The following is a 6,000-nucleotide window of genomic DNA, read 5'->3' as shown; positions in this document are numbered from 1 at the left end:
TAAAATGTAAGCCAATTCTAGGCTCTGAACCCTGTAATGGCCCCCATCTTGCTCAGAGTCAAAGCCGAAGCCCTTAACATGGCCATGCAGCCCTATAGAAGTTAGCCTCAGGCACCTCTCACCACAGCACCCACTGCTCTGGCTCTCACTCACTCATTCCAGCCACCCCAGCTTCCTCACTGTTCTTCAAACATGTCAGGCACAGCCCTGCCTCAGGGCCTTTGCACTGGCTGTTTTTTCCACTGCCTGGAACATAGTCCTCCAGATACCCCCATGGTTTGCTCCCTCGCTTCCCTCAGTCTGAGTTCAAATGTTATTTTGCCAGTGAGTCCTTTGTTGATCTTGCATATAAAACAGAAACATCATCTTCCTCCTCACAGGACTCCCTGGCCACTCACTTTTAGGAGGGATCACTGAGTTGTAGAACCTGACAGACTCAAATGAACTCATGTGCCAAGAAGTGTATTTAAATAATTCATTTTTTAAACAAATATTTATTGTTCAATCTATGTGCCAGACATTATGCCAGGTGTTGAGGGTAAAATGGTTGCTTCAATTTAAAGCTGGGCATCCAAGATCACCCACAATCAGTGTCTTGGTTCTCCAGATGACTATGCTCCTCTATTCAGGAAATACACTAGGAGGTGCTTAGAATTGCCTGGGAAGCCTGCATTAGATTGCCTGGGTGAGGCCCCATTCCAATCACCATCCGGAAACCCTAGGTCTGGCACCAGCATCCACCCTCCTGCCCTGCATGTCCAGCTGCCACTCAGGGCTGTGGTGGTGAGACCGGTCCTCCTGTAGTCTGTGGGCTGACAGGGAAATCCCAGGGGTGGGCTGCCATGGGCATGAGAAAGAACACAGTCCAGGCCATGGATGCAACTTGATTTCTAACTTGTAATATATTTAGACACATGCGGGCCTCCGTTTGTATTCTGATTCCAATATTTCACACAGGATCTAGATTCTGGTAGAGGAATGGCAAATAATGGCTACTGTGATTGTCCTCTCCCAGACCATGGCAGACTTCAGTAATGGATCACAGCATTTCTTCTCCCTGACCTGTGGTCTCCAAACTCCTTCACACATGGCACCCTGGGAAGCCACTACTAATCTTCCATCAGTGTGAGAGGTGCAACGGGATTTCATTCCCTGTTCTAGCACTTTCTACATGGTAGTCTGCTCTGTGTCCTATAGCATTTATCAAGAGGACTCTCTTTTTTTTTTTTTAAGATTTTATTTATTTATTCATGAGAGACACACAGAGAGAGGCAGAGACATAGAGCTTAATGTGGGACTTGATCCCAGGACCCCGGGATCATGACCTAAGCCAAAGGCAGACACTCAACCACTGAGTCACTCAGGTGCCCCAAGAGGCCTCATTCTTGACCAGAAACTTTTTCTCCTGCTAAAAAAGAAACCGCTGATGCTAGATGTTTGTGGGAAGTAGACAAACACTCAAATGCTGTCTTTGGTTGCTCCTCAGAAGATCCTGATATGCTGTGGAGAAAAGAAAAAAAAATGAATAAAATAATTTCCTGTTTGGAGCATACTTACACCAAAACTTTTTTTTTTTTTTAAAGCCCACTCTTTCCTCTGAAGAGATTAATGTTTTGCATTAAGGCCCTAACACAACACATTCTGACTCCCAAGATTTTTTGGCAGAATGGAAAATCCTGATGGCTCTTTTTGTTTGAGTGGTTTATTTTCTTCTCCGCGTGGATCTCTATTTCTTTGCCGCCCCCCCCCCTTTTTTTTTCTGTTTGTCTCATTCTCCATCTCTGTCTAGTCTCTGCTCTGGATATCTATTTGTCTCTCCCTGACTTGATCCTTTTGTCCCTCTCCACCCCTGTTCCTCTCTGCGTGGGCAGCCGGGCAGCCCGTCTTTCTACGGGTACTTGGAGTGTGTCTGAATGTCTATGCATCTGTGTTTCTTTGTTTCCATCCCTGCAGGTGGGTCTCTCTGTTTCTAATCTTTTTTTTATTTATTTAAAGATTTTATTTATTCTTTTTTTTTTAAGATTTATTTATTTATTCATGATAGACAGAGAGAGAGAGAGGCAGAAACACAGGCAGAGGGAGAAGCAGGCTCCATGCCGGGAGCCCGATGTGGGACTCGATCCTGGGTCTCCAAGATCACGCCCTGGGCCAAAGGCAGACAATCGCTCAACCACTAAGCCACCCAGGCGTCCCTCTCCACTTCTAATCTTTGTCTCTTTTATCTCTCTCAGTCTGTCGTTCCGGCAGCGATCTCTGTGTGAGTCTATCTATCTCATCTATCTTCCTGTCTCTTCCTGTGTTTATGTCCCTGTCTCCATGTGAATTCCCCTATCTCTGTTGCTGTTTATCTCTCTCCATCTCCCTGCTTGGGTCTCCTCTCCCTCATTCTCTTTATCCCTCTTCCCCTCCACCCCATGTCTGTTTCCCTCTCTTTGTCTTTCTGTCTCTGTAGGCTTGTGCCTGTCTGTCTGTCTCTTCATCTGTCAGTCTCTCTCTCTCTCTGCTTTCGCCCTCCCCCTTGGCTCCAACCAACTTATGTTTCCCTGTTTATCTTTCCCTTTTTCCTCATCTAGAGCACTAAGGTTGAGTCCAGACAGCAAAGGGGTGACTGTAAAGAGAAAAGTCACCCAGAGGTTTCCAGGCCACCAGATGTGCAACATATTTAGACAGAACAGCTGGATAATTTAACAACTTCCTCCCTCCCCCTTTCCCCACCCCCACCCCCCAGTTCCCTTCCAACAGACAGCATGTCTGTGTGAGGACAAACGTGTGTACACACCAGAGGGTACCCTCCTGAGATTCTGCGCCAAAGTCGCCGTTCTCTCCAAAACCCCATGTGCAGCCTTTAATGTGATAGAATCTAGATTTGCTTCCCTACAACCTCCTTCTTCCTCCTCCTGGGTAGTTTGGCCTAGACGCCTGGTGCCGTTGCAGCACCTCAAAGACTTCCCACCTATATCCTGTGATCGTTATGATCTCACAAGTGAGGTGTTTGGGATGATGAAATAAAAAGAGGTAGCACAGGTCTAAAGGAAGCCCTGGAGAAAGCTGGCATGTGTTCTCAAATGCAGGGCATGAGTTCTTCTTGGTCTTATTTTACAGATGACGAAACAGACGGATAAGCTCTGGAGTCCAGAATCTGGATAGAACTAGTGCTCAGGACCAGAACTCTTAGCTACCCATGTGCAGCTTGCCTCCCAGCATCACAGGCTAGCAAAACTGGGCAGGGCCTTACAGATGGGGCAGCTTGGTACAGTGGTCATTGCCTCAGGCTCTGGCATCTGGGACTAACCCTAACCCTGAGTCCAAGTCCCTCCTCTGGGACTTAGAAGCTGTGTGGCCTCGGGCAAGCCTCTGTTCCCTTATTTGTAGAAGGGAAATAATAACATCATCTGCCTCAGAGGGATGTTATGAAGATCCGATGAAATAAAGCATGTGAAGTTTCTGGATAATAGTAGTATTCAAATACGTATGTTGCTCTTGTTAATATTAGTATTAGTATAAAACTGAGGCTCAAGGTCATACAAATGAATTAATGCCAGATCTGCAGACTCCACATCTGGATCTCCCAGCTCTGATACACATCAGTGTATCTGCACCAAGAGTTTCCTGCTAACTTCTCACAACCAAAGAGCACAAAAACATTTTTTTTTTGAGCACTTTCTCTGTCCCAGGCAGAATCACCACACCCTACACATGTTCACTCATTTAATCCTCAAAACATCCCAATGACGAAAGCCCCCTGATAATCCCCATTGATTAAGATACTTAGGCCCAGGACACCTGGGTGATTTAGTGGTTGAGCGTCTGCCTTTGGCTCAGGTCATGATCCTGAGGTCCTGGGATCAAGTCCCGCATCGACTTCCCCGCAGGGAGCCTGCTTCTCCTGCCTGTGTCTCTGCCTCTCTCTCTGTGTCTCTCATGAATAAATAAATAAAATCTTAAAAAAAAAGAAAAGAAAAGAAAAAACTGAGGCCCAGAGAACCTTAGAAACTTGCCCTAATCACACAGCTGGTAGGTGGCAAGGCTGGTTGTACATGCAGGTGGCTGGCACCAAAGCCCACCTTGCAGTCCTTACACTTTGCCCTGTTTTCTGTGCAAATCTTAGAGATTTACCCCAAATCGTGGTTACATTCCTTTACTTTTCTTTCTCGCTCACCTTTTGCTTGTATAAGTAACACATGAATACATTCTCAATGGAAAAAATCGGGGCCATTGCTATAAAGTCTGCTTTGACATTACCCCTAATTTCCACTCTTAACAATTTAGTAGGAATCCTCTTTTTCCTGTACATTTGCACATGCACCTACTACTGCTTATGTGACCCTTTCTGCTGGGCCTCTAGAACACAGTAGCTGAGGTATCGATCCTGAGATTGAAGGAAGGTTGGGGGTGGGGCCGGCTGAGATAGTCTCACTCTCTGTTTTCTAGAGATCAGTTACCTATAAATATTCTGAAAGCTTCCAGCAGGTTGGCTTGGCCAAGGTCCCAGTGATTTGGATGCCTAATAATGTTTCTTTGGCTATACACAGAGACAGAACTGGATAAAGATAGGTTTAACTTGTTCATGCAGCAGCCACTCCCCACATACGGTTCTGAGACCTTGAAAGTGTCTGGTCTAAGTTGAGATGCACTGTCAATGTAACATACACATCAGATTTTGAAGCTTAATGGATTAAAAAAGAGGGTAAAACAATTCATGAATACTTTTCTTTATACTGATTACATGTTGAAATGATATTTTGAATATATGGGGTTAAATAAAATATAATATTAAAATTAATTTCGCTCATTCTTGGGGCACCTGTCTACCTCAGTCAGAAGAAAATGAGACTCTTGATCATGGGGTCATGACTTTGAGTCTCATGGTGGGTGTAGAGATTACTCAAATGAATAAATAAAAATAATACTTTAAAAATAATTTAATAATGTTAATAATTTTAATAATTAATTTCATTTGTTCTTTTCACCTTTTTAGTGTACCTACCAGAAAAATTTTAATTCCATATATGGTTCACATGGGTGGTGTACTACTCTAAAAGTTGTTCAAGGAGACACTTTTTTTTTAAAGGATTTATTTCTTTATTCCAGAGGTGGGGTAGGGGTGGGGAAAGGCAGAGGCAGAGGGAGAGGGAGAGAGAGTCTCACAACCCTGAGATCACAACCTGAGTCAAAACTAAGTCAGATGTTCAACCAACTGTGCCACCCAGGTGCCCCAAGACACTCTATTTTTTTTTTTAATTTACTGAAAAAAGCAATAATAGTTCAATTGTATCAAGTGCTCAGGGCCAGGTAGTAGGCTAAACACTTCCCATCTGTCATCTCATCCATCCCCTCACATAGCTATATAAGGTAAGCACTACTGTGACCTTCATTTTACAGAGGAAAAACTCTGAAGCCACACAGCCAGCAAGCAGCAGAGCAGCAATTTGATCACTCGTGGGATTAGTCCTGCACAGTGACAGATCAAGAAAGCCATTCATGGGGACTCACCTCAGAGCCAACTGTGGTCGGAGGAGACCTTTGAAAAGTTTGCTGGCATTGGGTAAAAGGCAGAAGCCCCAAGAGAAATGCAAGCCCATCTCATAAACAGCCTTCTAAGGAGGAATTTTGTTTTGTTGATTTGGGGCCAGAGGAGAAACCAACCAACGCCTCCTGCCCTTTTCTGCTCTACCCTTAATTGCAAAGCCCAGCCCCTGCTGTAAATAAATATGGAGCACATATCGGAAGAGTAGTGGTTTGATTTATTTACCAGTCTGGGGCACCTCACCAACAGGCGTGGTGAGACCCTCCTTGGGAAGTTTTCCCCAATATATGTGCTCCCTTCTTCCTTTAGTGATAAAACCACACAAGGCCATCCAGAATAGATTATACTTCATCATAGCTCCATTGTAGCAAGATATAACCATATGATTACCTTCAAGCCAATGGGGTGTAAACAGAAGTGATATGTATAAATTCTAGGAAGTATCCTTAAAAATAAGAGACATACCCTTCATT

General features: G+C 44.4%; 1 long non-coding RNA gene across 2 annotated transcripts in view; it reads right to left on the bottom strand.

Annotated features, from left to right (window-relative positions):
• Positions 1–1,290: 1,290 nt before the first annotated feature.
• Positions 1,291–6,000, bottom strand: part of LOC140618942 (uncharacterized) — a 51,914-nt gene continuing 47,204 nt past the window's right edge. For both annotated transcript variants that reach the window (XR_012018918.1, XR_012018919.1), the window contains exon 3: positions 1,291–1,500. This is a non-coding gene — a long non-coding RNA (uncharacterized lncRNA). The remainder of the gene's footprint in view (positions 1,501–6,000) is intronic.

Source organism: Canis lupus, chromosome 27, assembly GCF_048164855.1.
Source record: "Canis lupus baileyi chromosome 27, mCanLup2.hap1, whole genome shotgun sequence".
NCBI lineage: Eukaryota > Metazoa > Chordata > Mammalia > Carnivora > Canidae > Canis > Canis lupus.
This window is presented reverse-complemented; position numbering and strand designations above follow the sequence as displayed.